The sequence below is a fragment of the Dendrobates tinctorius genome, unplaced genomic scaffold, assembly GCF_039654945.1.
Source record: "Dendrobates tinctorius isolate UK_male_01 unplaced genomic scaffold, ASM3965494v1 ptg000013l, whole genome shotgun sequence".
In the NCBI taxonomy this organism is placed as follows: domain Eukaryota; kingdom Metazoa; phylum Chordata; class Amphibia; order Anura; family Dendrobatidae; genus Dendrobates; species Dendrobates tinctorius.
In genome coordinates this window covers 11,727,579-11,746,775 of record NW_027361681.1, presented here as the reverse complement: position 1 = coordinate 11,746,775, position 19,197 = coordinate 11,727,579, and the positions used below count along the sequence as shown (strand labels likewise).

General features: G+C 44.3%; 1 protein-coding gene across 1 annotated transcript in view; it reads left to right on the top strand.

Annotated features, from left to right (window-relative positions):
- The window catches only part of LOC141070185 (uncharacterized), a 149,665-nt gene that overhangs the window by 70,669 nt on the left and 59,799 nt on the right, over nt 1-19,197 (top strand). The window lies entirely within an intron of this gene.

Sequence of the window (19,197 nt, the reverse complement as noted above, 5' to 3'; positions counted from 1 at the left end):
ACTTCCGGAACCTAGGAAACGATTTTTTCGTCTCCCTCCCCGTGACCAGTCCTCCCAGAATTCACGGTTCTCCGGTCGGGGGCAGACCCTTGAATTTCATAGTGTTGCAATCCATAACCTCAAACCAATGGGTTATTCGCACCTTTCACGATGGACTGAGATTGAGGTTCGAGAGTCCTCCCCCTTAATGCCTAAGAGTGACGTCCTTGCAAGCGTACCTCCAAAAATCATTGCTGTCAGACATAGACAATTCTTCAAGGCGATCTACCCAGTTCCACGCTGTGCGTGACTGCTCCCGTCGGGTCTCAATGGCTAGGCAGCTTGGAGCAGGTCCGGGACCAGAATGGGAGACCAGCGGGCAAATCGAGAGGAGATAGGCATAGGCCACTACTCTCGCCTCTTCGTAATTGTAAAACCCTCTGGAAAGCAGGATTATAATAAACTTTAAGTGGTAAAGTACAGATGATTCAGGATGGAGTCGGTTAAGTCGGCACTCCTCCTCATAGGACAAATTGGGTGTTGGCCACAATAGACCTGAGGGACGCTTACTATCATGTCCCGATTCATCCAGACCACAGGGAATTCCTCAGGTTTGCGGTTTTCCAGGGTCCCCGGGTCAACCACTACCAGTTCAATGTCCTGCAGTTTGGGGTGTCATCAGCCCCTCGAGTGTTTACCAAGATAATGGCAGAGGCAATGATCTTCATTTGCCAGCAGGGGATTTGCATTGTGCGATACCTAGACGACCTTCTAATAAGGGCTCCATCCACGTCTCGCCTGAACCAGGACGTAGGAAAGTCCCTGGAGATTTTACAGTCCTTGGGTTGGATCCCCAACCTAGAGAAATCAGACCTTCTTTCGTCAGGGAGGAAGTTCTTAGGGATACTCCTGGACTCAGGAAGGCGAACATCTTTCTTACCCAGGGAACGACAACTTGACCTTGTTCAGAGGTCCTCCAGGTTCGAGACCAGAGAGCACCAACCCTGAGACTCAATGTCCATCCTAGGTTCGTTTACAGCGTGCGTCCAAACTGTTTCCTGGGCTCAAGCCCATACTCTGTTCCTTCGGTCCTATGTACTCCGGTGTTCGAAGAAGTATCGGAATGCTCTGACCAAGAGAACCCCTCTTCCTGGTCATGTAAAGGCGTCTCTCCTATGGTGGCTGGACTACCAGAACCTCCAGCGGGGCATCAGCTGGGATCAGCTCTCCCTGAAAATTGTCACCACAGACGCCAGTCAGAGAGTCTGGGGTGCTATAGTGGAGAAATCACACTTCCAGGGGGTATGGCCCCAGACGTCAGAGCCAGCTCCTCAAATCTGAGAGAACTGAAAACTGTGGAGGAAGCGTTGAAAGCAGCATCAACCCTTGTCCAAATCATCATGTACGTGTCTGCCCAGACAATGCGACTACAGTGTCCTACATCAGACACCAAGGAGGCACGAAATTCTTCAACCAAAAAATTGGTAGCTGCAAGAAATTTTTCTTGAGCAGAGAAACGTCTGTTGTCCATATCAGCAGGCGAACTTCCTCAGCAGGAAGGACGTTCATTCCGGGGAATGGAGCCTAGACCAAAGAGTATTTTTGCCTCCGGTGTCAAGGTGGGGAAATCCCGATGTGGACCCTTTTTGCCAGCAGTCAAAACGCGAAGGTGGAAACTTTTTTCCCTCAGTCCCACCGACGGAGCGTGGGGAGTAGATGTCTTCTCCCATCCGTGGCAATTCAATCTGGCTTACACTTTCCCTCCGATTCCCACGGTAGCGAGAACACTGCAGAAGATACGGGCAGAACAAGTCCTAGTGGTTCCCTTGTGGCCAGGGAAAAGCTGGTACGGAACCCTACGTATCATGGCTCAGGAAGTCTCCTTTACTAAGACCCTCTACTGCACCCAGACCCGCACAGAATGAATCTTGCGGCCTGGCTACTGAAGCCGGAATTCTAATGGCTTAAGGCCTTTCCAAGGAAGTGATCCAAACTCTACAGGGCCACCGGCCATTCTAGGCTGAGCATGACTAACGCCATTTACGGGAAGGTTTGGAAGATGTTCTCATCTTGGTGTTCCCTAAGTGCCCTGGACTCCTTCCATCCTAATATCACACAAATCTTAGAATTTCTTCAAGACGGCTTAGTTCTAGGGCTCACTCCTAGTACACTAAAGGTACAGGTGTCAGCTCTTAGTTCATTTTACAATCAAGATCTGGCAAGCCATCGATGGATCAAGCGATTCATAACCTCAGCAACTAGAATCCGTCCCAGACTCCGTAGTCAGTTTCTCCATGGGACTTGAACCTAGTTCTCAAAGGCTTGACCAGGGAACCATTTGAGCCACTGTCTTCCACGGCTCGGGAAAGCTTAATACTAAAAACTGTGTTTTTGGTAGCAATTACTACCGCAAGGCGCATAGGAGAATTACAGGCCCTTTCAATACAGGAGCCATACTTGACCATCACAGAAGATAGCATCTTCCTAAGGTTAAATCCCTCCTTTATGCCTAAGGTAGTCTCAGACTTTCATAGGTTCCAGGACATTGTATTACCTTCCTTCTGTACAAACCCCTCCAACACGAAAGAAGCCTTTCACACCCTCGACGTCTGTAGAGTTGTTCTCTTCTACCTCCAACAGATGGAGAGCTGGAGGATTGACCAGATTTTATTTATTCAAATTTCCGGTCGGAATAAAGGCAAAAAGTTGGCAAAAATTACAATCATGAATTGGATCAGGCAAGCTATCAGCCTCACCTACTCGTAACAGATCGTTCCTCCTCCTACATCTCTGAAAGCCCACTCAACTCGTCAGTATCATCATCATGGGCAGGAAGAGGGGACGCATCTTCTGAGCAGATATGCAGAGCCACCACTGAATTCTTCACATTTGCTTGCATTTGACTTGAGAAACATGGCTCCGCGCTGGAAGAGTTTTTACTTTGATTTCGATCTGGACATCAGGATGGCTCAGTCTTATGCAGTTGCTTGCCATGAACAGAGGGAGAGAGAGAGGCAGCGAATACGGCAGCGGCGTCGTTTGTGGATACATCCCATTATTGAACTCCGGGAGAGCCGTGGAGCGTACCACACCCTCTACAGTGAGCTACAGGCAAACCTGGAGAAATTTACAGATTATACCCGGATGTCCCAACAAAGCTTTAACTATTTGCTTGGTCGGGTCCAAGAAGCCATCCGGAGACCGGACACGCAGCTCCGGCGTGCGATTACTCCTGAGGAACGGCTACTGGTTACATTACGGTACGTAGTATTGCAAAACCAATGCCTGCAGAATTTTCTTTGTTGTGACATGTACTATTACAAATCTGGCAGAATTATAGTTCTGCCATGTATTTGACAAAAAGCTGCAGTTTTTTTTTTTATGGCATGTAATTTACAAAAGGCTGCAGATGTATTTTTATAAACTTTTTTTTTAATTTAATTTATTGTTGGTGTTTTTAAAATCCATATACAGAAGTAATATTTGTTGTTTTTGCTTTGTTTCCCAGATTCCTGGCAACTGGAGAAACACTCTCTTCACTCCACTTCCAGTACCATATTGGAATCTCCACGTTGTCTGGAATTGTAGCGGACACCTGCCGGGCTTTGTGGAATGTTCTCAGTCCAGAATTCATGGCCCTGCCCACCGCAGAAAAGTGGTTGGAAATCGCCGAAAAATTCTGGACAGTATGCAATTTCCCCAACTGTTTGGGAGTGGTGGATGGGAAACACATCCGGATTATCAAGCCAAAAAGAACTGGATCGGAGTACTACAACTATAAAAAGCACTTTTCTACAGTACTCATGGCCATTTCAGATGCAGACTGTATGTTTGTAGCAGTGGACATTGGGGCATTTGGCCGTGGAAATGACTCCCAGGCCTTTAAGAATTCGGACATGGGCCGGAGATTGTATGGCAGCCAATTTAATTTTCCCATGCCACGGCCTCTTCCCAACACCGAAGCTCCCCCACAGCCCTTTGTAATGGTTGTGGATGAGGCATTCCAGATCTGCCAAAACATGCTCAAGCCCTACTCCAGCCGGGACTTGGACCACACAAAAAGAATTTTTAATTACAGGCTGACCAGGGCCAGAAGAACTGTTGAGTGCCTTCGGTATTCTTGTATCCAGATGGCACATTCTCGGCACAGCCATAAATCTAAAACTGGAAACAGTGGATGAGGTGGTGAAGGCCTGTGTGGTTCTACATAATTTTGGCATGGCTAGAGAGCATCCAAACTTACATCTTGATGATATTGCTCCTAACCCATTGCCTGAATTTACTCAGCACCCTCTCAGGTCATCGGTTGAAGTCGGCCAAATGAGGGACCAATTTGCGGCCTACTTCATCTCGGATGTAGGCCGGGTGGAATGGCAAGATCAAATGGTGTAAAAAAAATTTCTTGTTGTTGGGTTAATAAAACAATGTTTTCATACCTGTACTGAGTGCATTTTGTATTTTTACACTCCCAATAGTATTATCAACTCGCCAGGTGTACCAGTGGTTTTTTTGACAACACATATCTCCAAGAGTGACACAAGAAACATGTCTTAGTAATGGTGATATCTGGTGTCAAAAACAATAATTTGTATGACTTGTATTTTCCACACCAGTCTCTACATTCCTGTAATATTGCACAGACTGAATTCAGCAGGGTTCCCCAACTCCAGTCCTCAAGGACCACCAACAAATAATGTTGTAAGTAATTCCATTGCTCCGTTGAGAACTGCTTCACATGAGCAAAAAAAATGGAATTCCTTACAACATGATCTGTTGGTGGACCTTGAGGACTGGAGTTGGGGAACCCTGCTGGATCCAGTCTGTGCAATATTAGAAGAATGTAGAGACTGGTGTGGAAAATACAAGTCATATAGATTGTCAAAAAAACCAACACATATCTCCAAGACTGACACAAGAAACATGTCTCAGTAATTGAGATATCTGGTGTCAAAAACGCTAAGTGTACGGCGCAGTGTGTGTACCGCGCAGTGTGTGTAGTCGGCGATTGACACTGTAATCAATCCAAATTTTTTGAAAGCAGAATTGCACATTTATTTTTCCACAAAAAAATAATTTTTTATTAGGAATGACATTTGGGGGAAGATTGGGATACTTTGGGGGTGTGGAGAGACGAGGAATGGCTGGAGGTTGAGGAAGGGGTTCTAGGAGAAGGGGCGACGAAAGTACTGGGGGAAGGGAGCTCTGGAATGGACATGGAGGCAGGTTGAGACACATTAGGAGGAGAGGGTGGATGGACAAACAGTTTTACAGTTTTTTGTTTTTTTTTCTTTGGCGCAGAAGTATCCTGCCTGGCCCGACTTCCACCATGTGACCGCCTTACTTTGCTCGACCGCTTGGAGACGGTGGACCGTGGCGTTGACCTGTAAAAGATGGAATGTGGGTCACCATTCTGCTGCTCTGTGGTGGCGGTGCTTCTAGAAGGAGACTGCGTGTCGGTGATCCGAGCAGAAGTTCTGGAGGAACTCCTAGAAGGAGAATTGGTGGCGGTGCTCCTTTGATGAGGAGTGCTGGCGGTGCTCCTTTGATGAGGAGTGCTGGCGGTGCTCCTTTGATGATGTTGACTAGTGGTGTCAGTGGTCCAAGCAGGTGGTGCAGTGGCGGTGGTGGTGCTCCATACAGGAGCAGCGCTTGCCATAGTGGTGGTGGCGGAGGAGTGTCCAGCAGCACTCGGACTTGGGGTGGTGTCCGACTTGGCTTGGAATGCAGGTGGCCGTGCAGTGGTATGCAGCAGAAGTCGGTAGGGAGGTGAAGCAAGTCAGCGGTGGCACTGTTGGAAATGACACCACTGACTGCTGCACATACCGATTCTGCTGCATAGCCTGCAAGTAAGCAGTGTTGCAGGCCTGTAACACACTCAGCTGTTGCTCAGGACTAAGGGGTTCCGCCATGCCCTGTTCAATTTTACTGAAAAAATGGTGTGATGGTCTGTTGAGGTCGGCCTCCAGACGGTCAAGGCGCTGGTCGACAGAGTGGAAGTGGTGTTCCATGTGGTTAAAACCGCGTTCCATCAGGGAAAAACCGCTTTCCACTCTGCCGGACAGCGCCTTGAGACTGGCCTGAAAGGCCTCGCTCCACTGCATGAACTCGGTCATGACAGGCCTGTCCAAGGCCCTCTGCCGCTGGCGGGTAGTGCCTGCATAACCAGTGGCAGAGACCTGGGACAGGGGAACACCCGATTGACCAGTTTCCTGGTCACCAGCTGTCTGTATTGCTGACCTGCAAGATGATACTTGGCTGTAGGATGCCTGGGACTGGTCCGAGGTCGTCCGATGAAGGACCGCTCCAGGGACAGGTTGCTGCTCCAAGTGCTGTGGAAAGAAAGGGAAAACATTACTATCATGCATTAACAAGAAGCATCAGCTGTGGTATAGAAAATCACATAGTAATAAAAAAAAAAAAAAAATAATAATAATACTTACGCTCTGCTGGCAAGGACCGGTCTCAAGAAAGCCAACTCGCGATGATAGCGGTACTTTCTTCTGCGCCTTGCCGCTGAACCACTGCGAACCTGTCCCTCAGCACGAACATCAGTGTTGAAGCGGTCCTTCATCGAGAGCCAACATGTGCAGACTTTGTTCACTGTTAGAAAAACAAAGAAAAAACATTAGACAATGCACTGAAGGCAACATAATTATCAGCACACACATCTGATAGAACTTTGCAAACAGTCAATGCGGCAGCACAAAATAATTCTATAAACAATGCCGTCACTGTTGATCCTGAGGACACTGTTATGTTTCCTGCTAGAATATATGTAGCAGCAAACACAACAGTATCATCAGGAGCAAGAGTGAAAGCAGGATCAATACTGCAGTTCAATACACAAAGCAATCACTGTTTTCCAGAAGGCATTGGTGTGTTTGATGCAAGACTACAGTATATCTTGCCACAAACACACCTGTACCATCTGGACCCAAAAATCCAATGCAGCGTCAAGACAGCAGTTCAATACACAAAGCAATCACTGTTTTCCAGAAGGCATTGTTGTGTTTGATGCAAGAATATATCTTGCCTCAAACACACCTGTACCATCAGGACCAAAAAATGCAGCTTCAAAACAGCATTTCAATACACAAAGCAATCACTATTGATCATGAGGGGACTGATGTGTTTGATGCAGGAATATATCTTGCAGCAAACACACCTGTACCTTCAAGACCAAGAGTCAATGCAGCATCACAGAGCCGCTTTATACTTACTGAACGCCTTTTTTGAAGTTGGAGAGGCGCTGTCCCAGCCATCCATCATCGCTGCGGCCACCTCATTCCAGAGCTGCAGGGTCACCACTGTGTCTTTGTACTGCTGGTCACGGCTGTCCCACAACGGGATACGCTCCTCAACAAGGCAGAGCAGGTGCTCGTTGTCGATGTAAAATTCTTCGTCATCCCGTTGTGGTACCTAGAGAAAAAAAAAAAATTAGAATCTTTGTAATTTTGGAGAATGAAAAAGATAGATAAAGAAACAGAGAAGAAGATGAAAATAAAGACAGAAAAAAAAAGGAAAGACTATATACTAATATTGCGTCTCCTCGCCACGACTTGGCTACGCTGCTCCCGCTCCGACTGCTCCCGCACTTTACCTTCACTGGCCATGTCCGATGTCTGTAAAGAAAAAAAAAAAATTACACATTTCTAGAGGCAGCAGCTAAACTTACCCAAAGGCAGCAATATCCTCACCTCACGATCAGCTTGGGCCAGTTCTTGCCGAGATGGCGAATAGACCGATCCAGAAGAAGACATGCTGAAATTTAAACAAAAAATACATTAGTACATAATAAATTGTACAGGACACACACACATTATGTTGAAAAATACTCACATTTTGGCTGCTGAAGCCTGAATCCAAGGCTTTTGTCTGGTCTTCGATTCAAGGCTGTCTGTAGCTGCTCTTCTCCTGCTCTCTGTAGCTGCTCTTATCTTCAAGGCTGTAGTGGTGTGTCCCTGAAGACACCTTCTTTTATCAACTCTCCTCCCAAACAATGTTGCTTGTTTAGGGGGAGGTTTAAACAACTGTCTAGACATTGTTTACTCAAATCGCATGCGCACACAAAGCGCTGACATGCGCGCATCCAAGCGCACGCCAGCGACCCCATAGACTGTAATGCTATTTTTGGGCGCACACGTGCTCACGCGCTTTTTTTAACGATGTAGGCGGAACAAAAAATGCAACATGTAGCGTACGACGCGTCTGGGTGCACACCTGGAAAATGCACAGCGCACACTAAACACTGATGAGCGCATGCAATCGCAAGACCCTGCGACCACCATCTTACAGATAAAACGCTAGTGTGAAACCAGCCTTAAGTTTTTTTTTTGTGTGCCATATCTCTGATTTAAGGGCATAAAAATTCAAAGTTGAAAAATTGCGAAATGTTCGCCAAATTTCCGTTTTTTTTCACAAATAAACGCAAGTTATATCAATTAAATTTTAGCACTAACATGAAGTACAATATGCCACAAGAAAACAGTGTCAGAATCACCAGGATCCATGGAAGTATTCCAGAGTTATGACCTCATAAAGGGACAGTAGTCAGAATTGTAAAAATTGACCCGGTCATTAACGTGCAAACCACCCTTGGGGGTTAAACATGCAATTATGCTGCAGAGCAGGTGCCACGCTGATACCTGCCTGCAGAAGGGTTTTCTTTTTTCTTCAGTATGTACATATATTCATTATGCAAACTAGGGGGCACATTAGTGAGGGATCAGTGTACTGTCAGCAGTCTGCATTATGAATACCTAATCAGAGCACCACATGAAGCCCCCCCACAGGCCGCCCCGGAGCACGAGCATATCATTAACTCAAAACTGAAAATAAAGACGGATTTCATCAACCAAGGTATCATTTTAATTAGTATAACGGCGCCGAACTGACACTGTCTGTAGGTTACTGTGCACAAATCTGCTGATAGGTTCCCTTTACCCCCCCAAGTGTGAATTGCATGTTAATGACCAGGCCAATTTTTACAATTCTGACCACTGTCACTTTATGAGGTAATAACTCTGGAATGCTTCCAAGGATCCCGGTGATTCTAACATTGTTTTCATGTGACATATTGTATTTCATGTTAGTGGTAAAATTTCTTTGATATGACTTGAGTTTATTTGTGAAAAAAATGGAAATTTTGGTGAAAATTTTAAAAATTTTGCAATTTTCCAACTTTGAATTTTTATGCCCTTAAAGGGAATCTGTCACCCTTTTTTTGATCTATGGGCTGCCGGCATCGACATCAGGGGCTTATCTACAGCATTCTGTAATGCTGTAGTTAAGCCTGCGATGTAACCTGAAAGATAAGAAAAAAAAGTTGATTATACTCACTGGGGGGGGGGGGAGGTCCGGTCCGATGGGTGTCGCCGTCCGGTCCGGTGCCTCCCATCTTCATACGATGCCGTCCTCCTCTTCCCTTCCTGTCGTGGCTCCTGCGCAGGCGCACTGCTCTGCCCTGTTGAGGGTAGAGCAGTGTCCTGCAGTGCGCAGGCGCTCTCAACAGGGCAGAGCAGTGCGCCTGCACCGGAGCCACGACAGGAAGGAAAGAAGATGGCATCGCTGCAAGATGGGAGGCACCGGACCACAACAACAACGCAGAATTGGCTGGAATTGAGATCGGACGCCATGTTGCGTTTGGAAGAGCCCATGAGGTGCCTAAACAGTGGAAACCCCCAATTCTAACTCCAACCCAAACCCCAACACACCCCTAACCCTAATCCCAACCCTAACTTTATCCCCAACCCTAACTTTAGCCCAAACCCTAATCCCAACTCTAGCCCCAACCTTAACCTAACTTAGGCCCAACTCTAACCCCAATGGGAGAATAAAAAATACTTTTTTTTATTTTATCATTTTTCACTAACTGAGGGGGTGATAAAGCGGGGTTTGATTTATTTTTTTTATCTTGATCACTGTGATAGACCCAAAATGAACCAATAGGAAAAAAATCTCTTGTTGCTGGGTGCCAACCGGAAGATCTCGGCGGACGCACTGCGTTTGCGCCCGCCATTTTCTCCCAGAAGAAGAAGCCGGGGGACTTCAGGTGGGCCTGCAGGGACAATGGAAGGGACCAGGGGACCCTATTTCTCTCTCCTCTGATGTGCGATTTCATCAGAGGAAAGAGAAATTAAATGGAAAACCAGACTTTTTTTTTTCTTTGCTGTCACCGTTATACCATTAATAACGGCGATCGCAACACCGAGGTCAGTAAAATCCAACCCAAATCATGTTCTCTGGGGTCTCGGCTACCTCCGGCAACTGAGACCCCGGAGAAATTCAGACGCTCGGGGGCGCTATAACCTTAAACATCAGCGCCGTTAAAAAGCAGCGCTGTGGTTTAAGTACCCTTAACTGCCACCGTTAAAAGGTGTAACGGCGGTCGTTAAGGGGTTAAATGTAACTCCTCATTTTCCCCTGCTCGCGCCGATAGCTGGCAGAGTAAGGGAGAATAACAAGAGCCTTGTTCAGCACCCGGCGCCGGGGAGCAGCTTACTGCAACGCCTCTTCCCTGGCGCCCGTCCGTGTGGTACTGATGCGGCACACACATGCCACACGTGTGCCACAAGTATTGCACACACGGACACTGACCTCTCCAGTACCGGAATTGTCAGGACGTGTGAAAGTGGCATTATAGCGGGTTTTTATGTTTGGCAGCTGTCACACGCTAAAGATGCTTTTTATGGCAAAAAATAGTTTTTGCATCACCACATTTTGAGAGCTATAAATTTTCCATATCTTGGCTCACAGAGTCATGTGAGGTCTTATTTTTTGAGGGATGAGTTGATGTTTTTATTGGCATAATTTTCGGGCACGACATTTTTTGATCACTTTCTATTCATTAATTTCTTTTGAAGGTGGTGGGGGGGTTTACACCGTTCCGCATGTGGTAAAATTGATAAAGCAGTTTTATTCTTCGGGTCCGTTTGATTACAGCGATGCCTCATTTATATCGTTTTTTTATGTTTTGGCGCTCTTATATAATAAAAACCATTTTATAGAAAAAATAATTGTTTGCATCACTTTATTCTGACAGCTATAACTTTTTAATTTTCTCAGGCTGTATGATGGCTCGTTTTTTTCTGCGGGACAAGATGATGTTTTGAGGGGTACCACGTGTATATCTGTCTTTTTGATCGTGTGTTATTCCACTTTTTGTTCGGCAGTATGATGATAAAGCATTTTTTTTGCCTTTTTTTATGGTGTTCACTAAAGGGGTTAACTAGTGGGACAGTTTTATAGGTTGGGTCATTATGGACGCGGCCATACCAAATATGTGTACTTTTATTGTTTAGATTTTTTTATTCAAATATTGATTTAATGATAGAATAAATTATTTTTTTACTATTTTTTTTTTTTATATTTTTACAATTATTTAAAAAAAAATTATATTTCATTCTTACTTTTACACGTAGTCCTACTATGGATCACTTATTTTGTGCAGGCTGATCGCTTCTATAGCATGCAGAGCTGCATGCTACAGAAGCTGTCAGCACTGCACTCTATGCACACTGACCTGAGAGACTTCCTGACATACACTATGCATGACAGGAAGTTTCTCAGCTCTGGTAACCCAGATGTCATTAAGACGACATTGAGTTACCATGGGAGCGATCGGGACCCCGCGTCATGCCGCGGGGCCTCCAATCCAAAGGCAGAGGGTCTGTTAGCCCTCTGCCTGCTCCTGGAATGCTGTGATCGTGTTCGATCGCAGTATTCTGGGGGCCAAAGTGTCGGGAGCGGTGTGTTACCGCTCCTATCACTTACAGTAGTGTCAGCTGTGAGAATCAGCTGACACCCGGCCGCGATCGGACGCACACCCCCCGTGTGCACGGCGATCACTAATGACGTACTATTCCGTCCATGGGAGTAAAGCCCAGGTCACATGGACGGAATAGTACATCTAATATCAGAGAAGGGTTAATATGTAACATTTCCCTCACGTATACCTTATATCAGCACAATTTTGGAACCAAACTTTTTTTGTTAGGAATTTATAACTGTTAAAAGTTGACCAGCGATTTCTCCTTTTTCACAACAAAATTTACAAATCCATTTTTTAGAGACCACCTCACATTTGAATTGACTTTGAGGGGTCTATAGAAGATACCCAAAAGTGACACCATTCTAAAAACTGCACCCATCAAGGTGCTCAAAACTGCATTCAAGAAGTTTATTAACCCTTCAGGTGCTACATAGGATTTTTTGTAATGTGGAAAATAATTTGAACATTTAACTTTTTTTCACAAAAAAAATTTCAGATCATATTTTTTTTATTTTGATAAGGGTAACAGGAAAAAAATGGACCCAAAAATTTGTTGTGTAATTTCTCCGATATGGTATCTGTACGCCGATGCCTCATATGGGGGAGAAAACAACTGTTTGGGCGCATGGCATAGCTCACAAGGGAAAGAGCACCGTTTGACTATTTGAATGCAAAGTTTACTGGAACAATTGGCGGACGCCATGTCACGTTTGGAGAGCCCCTGATGTGCCTAAACAGTGAAAATCCCCCACAAGTGACACCATTTTGGAAACTAGACCTTCAGGGAGCTGATGTAGATGTGCGGTGAGCACATTGTACCCTGAGGTGCTTCACAGAAGTTTATAAAGTTGAGCTGTAAAAATAAAAAAAAAAAAAGATTTTCCCCACAATTCTGTTTTTAGTACAAAATATTGCATTTTCATAAGGGTAACAGGTGAAATTGCACGATACAATTTGTTGTGCAATTTCTCCTGAGTACGCCGATACCCAATATGAGGGAGAAAACTACTGTTTGGGCGCACGGCAGGGCTCAGAAGGGAAGGAGCGTCATTTGACTTTTTAAATGTAAAATTTTCTGGAATTATTAGCAGACATCATGTCCCATTTGGAAAGCCCCTGAGGTGCCTAAACAGTGGAAACCCCCAACAATTGCCCCATTTTGGAAATTAGACCCCTCAAGGAATTTATTTAGATGCGTGGTGAGCACCTTGAAAATAAAAAATGACATTTTTCCCCACAGAAATTTTATTTTGGGCTCAAATTTTGCAATTTCATAAAGGTAACAGGAAAAATTGCACCATAGTTTGCAAGCTCAGAAGGGAAGAGGCGCCATATTGGAGTTCAGATTTTGCTGGAATGGTTTGAGGGTGCCATGTCATATTGGCAGAGCCCTTGAGATGCCAGAACAACAGAAACCTATTATAGGGAATCTTCCGGCAGAGTTTCCGTCTGAATCACGCATTTCAGAGATTTACATGGAATTCCCGGTGCAAGCACTCAGTGCGGAACGCACGATAAATGTGCGCTGAGCCTTACTGCGATCTTTGGGAGGCAGAATGAACAAATCAACAGCAGGTGAAAAATTGGTTTTATTTATTTTTTTATGCCGTTCCTCATGCGGTATAAGTGATTAGGTGACTTTATTCTTCGGGTCGATGCAATTACAGCGATACCAGATTTATATCGGGTTTTTATGATTAGTTGCAGTCACACACAAAAAGATGCTTTTTATTGCAAAAAATAGTTTTTGCATCACCACATTTTGAGAGCTATAATTTTTCTATATTTTGGCACACAGAGTCATGATGTTGCTTGTTTTTTGCGTGACGAGTTGATGTTTTTATTGTTACCATTTTTGGGCACATGATATTTTTCTATCACCTTGTATTCTGATTTTTGGGAGGCAGAATGAACAAAAACCAGCAATTCAGGATTTTTCTTTGGCGTGGCGGGGGGTTATGCCATTCTGTGTGTCGTAAATTTGATAAGGCAGTTTTATTCTTCAGTTCAGTATTATTAGGCTGTGTGCACACTCTGCGGATTTTGCTGCGGTTCCGCAGCGGTTTTGGCCGCAGCAGTTTTTGCTGCATTGTACAGTAGCATGATTCCCTATGGGAATCAAAAACCGCAATGCAGACGGTGCGGAATTTTCCGCGCGCATTATCTGCGGTTTTCAATCCGCAGAAAGAATTGACATGTCAATTCTTTCTGCGGATTCCCCTGCGGTTTGCCATCTCCTCCATTGAGGAGATGAAAAGCCGCAGGGCAAAACCGCAGAGCAATCCGCAGGTAAAACCTCAGATCTTTTGACCTGCGGTTTCACCTGCGGATTTTACAAAATCCGCGCTGATGAATCCGCACCTAATCCGCGTGTGCACACAGCCTCACAGCGATACCTCATTTACAGTATGTAATTTTTTATGTTCTGGCGCTTTTAAACAATAAAACTTTTATAGAAAAATAGTTTTTTGCACAGAAGAAAAGGGATTGAAGGATTCACTCCAACCTGGTTTAAATATCAAAAACTTTATTTAAGGCAGCCATGTTTAAAACTGTAAAACAAAAAAAAACAGCTGCCGCGTTTCAGGCGCATTGACTGCGCCTTTAGTCATAGGATATGTGCAATAAAGCAAAAGAAGCCTTAAATACATACAAAGCACCAATCAGCGGCATACAGATAATTGCATTGGTATACAACTGGTGTTACAATTGCAGAATATTGGAAACAACCAGAGAACATCTGAGGAATCAATTAAATTGTGACCTAAAATAAAAAGTCCATTAATATAAAATAAATCGTTCCTGAAATTCATACCATTTGGATATCTCATATCCAATTTTAATATCCAAAATGCCTCTCTTGTAGATAGAAACTTCTGTCTGTTGCCTCCCCTGACAGGATGAACCTTTTCAAAACCAAAAAAGTTATTTTTGCATCGCTTTATTCTGAGAAATATAACTTAATTTTTCTGCTGATGGAGCTGTATCGGGGCTTGTTTTTTTCCAGGACAAGATGACGTTTTCAGTGGTACCATGTTTATTTATATCCATCTTGTTGATCGTGTTTTATTTCACTTTTTGTTTGGCGGTATAAGGCATTTTTTTTGCCTTGTTTTTATTTATTTTTTTATGGTGTTCACTAATGGTGTTAACTACTGGGACAGTTCGTTGCGTTCGTATTGATATCCAAATGTGTTCTTTTTTTCATATAAATATTTATTTATAGATACAATGTTTAGATTTTTGTAATTTTTTTATTTTAAATTAAAAAAACAATTGTACTTTTTTTTTTTACTTAGTCTCACTATGAGACAATCATTTTCTTTTACGGGCTGATCGCTTGTACAGCATGGGGATGCAGCATCCCTGTGCTGTATAAACTGTCACTTCTGCACTGACAGAGAAAATTGCTGGTCGTGCACTGCGCATGATCAGCAAGTTTCCGAGCTCTGGTGACCCAAGTCACCATGGCAATGATTGAGACCCTGCATCATGCTGCAGGGTCTCCGATCCAAAGGTAGAAGGGCTGTCAGCCCTCTGCCTGCTCTCGGAATGCTGCAATCGCATTCGATCGCAGTATTTCGGGGATTAACCCCTTCACGACCAAAACTGGTACCAATCTGACCAGTGACGCCTATGTGGCGTCATGACTTTAAAGCCCCCCTGCGGGTCGGGTGACCTAGGTAACTGAAAGGCCACCCGACTCGCAGATACAGGGGGCTTACTTCACCATGGGGGGGGTGGCTTCGCTCCCACGTGGCTACGATCGCTCTGATTGGCTGTTAAAAGTGAAACAGCCAATCAGAGCGATTAATAATATTTCATCAAAGAAAATTGATGAAATATTACAATCCAGCCATGTCCGACGCTGCTGTAGCATCGGACATGGCTGGTGACACTGATCCGACCCCCCCACGGTTAACGGGGGCAATCTGCCCCCCGACACTGAATGACAGCGGCGATGTGCCGCCGCTGTCATCATCTGCCCCCCTCCCGCCCTCCCTCCGCTCCCCCCGCCTTCCGATCGCCCCCCCCCTCCCACCCCCCGGTACTCACCGAGTGCCGTTATGGCTCCCAGTGTCCCGCAGTCCCGGACCATGGGCGCCGCCATATTGGAAAATGGCGGGCGCATGCGCAGTGCGCCCGCCGGCTGCAATTTCCTTTCATTCATTTTGATCACTGTGATAAACTCTCACAGTGATCAAAATAGAATGAAAAGTAAATAAACCGCCCGTTTATCACCCCCATAGGCAGGAACAACTAATAAAATGAAATTATTTTTATTTTTCCATTAGGGTTAGGGTTGGAATTAGGGTTAGAATGAGGGTTAGGCTTGTGGTTAGGGTTGGAATTAGGGTTAGGGGTGTGTTGGGGTTAGGGTTATGGTTGGGGTTAGGGCTGTGGTTAGGGGTGTGTTGGGGTTAGGGTTGAAGTTAGAATTGAGGGGTTTTCACTGTTTAGGCACATCACGGGGGTCTCCAAACGCGACATGGTGCAACCATTGATTCCAGCCAATTTTACATTCAAAAAGTCAAACGGTGCTCCCTCCCTTCCAAGCCCCGACGTGTGCCCAAACAGTGGTTTACCCCAACATATGGGGTATCAGCGTACTCAGGAAAAAATGCACAACAACTTTGGCGGTCTAATTTCTCCTAGTACCCTTGGGAAAATAAAAAAATTGGGGGCTAAAATATTATTTTTGTGGAAATTTTTTTATTTTCACGTCTCTGCGTTATAAACTTCTGTGAAGCACTTGGGGGTTCAAAGTGCTCACAAGGCATCTAGATAAGTTCCTTGGGGGGTTCTAGTTTACAAAATGGGGTCACTTGTGGGGGGTTTCTATTGTTTAGGCACATCAGGGGCTCTGCAAATGTAACATGATGCCCGCAGACCATTCCATCAAAGTCAGCATTTCATAATGTCACTACTTCCCTTCTGGGCCCCGACGTGTACCCAAACAGTGGTCCCCACCCACATATGGGGTACCAGCGTACTCAGGACAAACTGGGCAACAACTTTTGGGGTCCAATTTATCCTGGTACCCTTGTGAAAATAAAAAATTGCACACTAAAAAAATTTTTGAGGAAAAAAAATATTTTTTATTTTCACGCCTCTGCGTTATAAACTTTTGTGAAGCACTTGGGGGTTCAAAGTGCTCACTATGAATCTAGATAAGTTCCTTAGAGGGTCTAGTTTCCAAAATGGGGTTATTTGTGGGGGAGCTCCAGTGTTTAGGTACACAGGGGCTCTCCAAACACGACATGGTGTCTGCTAACGATTAGAAGTAATTTGCATTTCAAAAAGTCAAATGGCGCTCCTACCCTTCTGAGCCCTGCCGTGCGCCCAAACAGTGGTTTCCCCCCCACATATGGGGTGCCAGCGTACTCAGGACAAACTGAACAACAACTTTTGTGGTCCAATTTCTCCTGTTAGCCTTGTGAAAATTAAAAATAGCGTGCTAAAAAATCATTTTTGAGGAAAAAAAATTATTTTTTATTTTCACTGCTCTGTATTATAAACTTTTGTGAAGCACTTGGGGGTTCAAAGTGCTCACTACACATCTAGATAAGTTCCATAAGGGGTCTAGTTTCCAAAATAGGGTCACTTGTGGGGGAGCTCCAATGTTTATGTGCACAGGGCCTCTCCAAACGCGACATGGTGTTCGATAACGATTTGGAGCTAATTTTCCATTCAAAAAGTCAAATGGTGCTCCTTCCCTTCCGGACCCTGCCATGCGCCCAGTGATTTATGACCACAAATGAGGTATCGGTGTACTCAGGAGAAATTTCTCAACAAATTTTATGATCCATTTTATCCTGTTGCCCATGTGAAAATGAAAAAACTGAGGCTAAAAGAAAATTTATGAAAAAAAAGTTTTTTTTTTTGTTTTTTTTGTTTTTTTACAGATCAATTTGTGAAGCACCTGGGGGTTCAAAGTGATCAACATTCATCTAGATAAGTTCCTTGGGGGGGTCTAGTTTCCAAAATGGGGTCACTTGTGGGGGAGCTCCAATGTTTAGGCACACAGGGGCTCTCCAAACGCGACATGGCAACCGCTAAATATTCCAGCATATTTTCCATTCAAAAAGTCAAATGGCGCTCCTTCCCTTCTGAGCCCTGCCGTGCGCCCAAACAGTGGTTTATGACCACATATGAGGTATCGGTGTACTCAGGAGAAATTACCCAACAAATTTCAGGATCCATTTTATCCTGTTGCCCATGTGAAAATGAAAAAATTGATGCTAAAAGAAAATTTTTGTTGGAAAAATTAAAATGTCCATTTTTTCTTTCCACGTCGCTTTAGTTCCTGTGAAATACCTGAAGGGTTAATAATCTTCTTGAATGTAGTTTTGAGTAGCTTGAGGGGTGCAGTTTTTAGAATGGTGTCACTTTTGGGTATTTTCTGCCATATAGACCCCTCAAAGTGACTTCAAATGTGAGGTGGTCCCTAAAAAAAATGGTTTTGTAAATTTTGTTGTAAAAATGAGAAATCGCTGGTCAACTTTTAACCCTTATAACTTCCTAACAAAAAAATATTTTGTTTCCAAAATTGTGCTGATGTAAAGTAGACATGTGGGAAATGTTATTTAGTAACTAGTTTGTGTCACATAACTCTCTGGTTTAACAGAATAAAAATTCAAAATTTGAAAATTGCAACATTTTCTAAGTTTTCACCAAATTTCTGATTTTTTCACAAATAAACGCAAAAATTATCGACCTAAATTTACCACTAACATGATGCCCAATATGTCACAAAAAAACTCTCAGAATCGCTAGGATCCGTTGAAGCGTTCCCGAGTTATTACCTCATAAACGGACACTGGTCAGAATTGCAAAAAATGGCCAGGTCATTAAGGTCAAAATAGGCTGGGTCATGAAGGGGTTAGAGTGTTGGGAGCGGTGTGTTACTGCTCCTGGCACTTATTGCCAGGTGTCAGCTGTCAGATTCGGATGACACCCAGTGGCGATCGCCTGTGCACCACCCGTGTGCGCTGGCAATCGAAATGATGTAATAATTCGTCCCTGGTCATATAGACCCAGGGCACATAGACGGATTATTATGTCAGAAAGGGGCGAATGACCACTGTCCTTTTATGAGGTAATATTTTTGTGACATATTGTACTTCATGTTAGTGGTCAAATTTCTTTGATATGACTTGAATTTATTTATGAAAAAATGGAAATTTGGCAAAAAGTTTGAAGTGACTTTGAGGGTCCTATATGACAGAAAATACCCAAAAGTGACACCATTCTAAAATCTGTACCCCTCAAGGTGCTCAAAACCACATGCAAGAAGTTTATTAACCCTTCAGGTGCTTCACGAGAACTGAACAACGTAGGAGAAAATAAACATTTACCCTTTTTCACCAAAAATTTCCTTTAATCCCAAACTTTTTTTATTTTCACAAGAGTACCAGGAAAAAGTGGACCACAAAATTTGTTGTGCA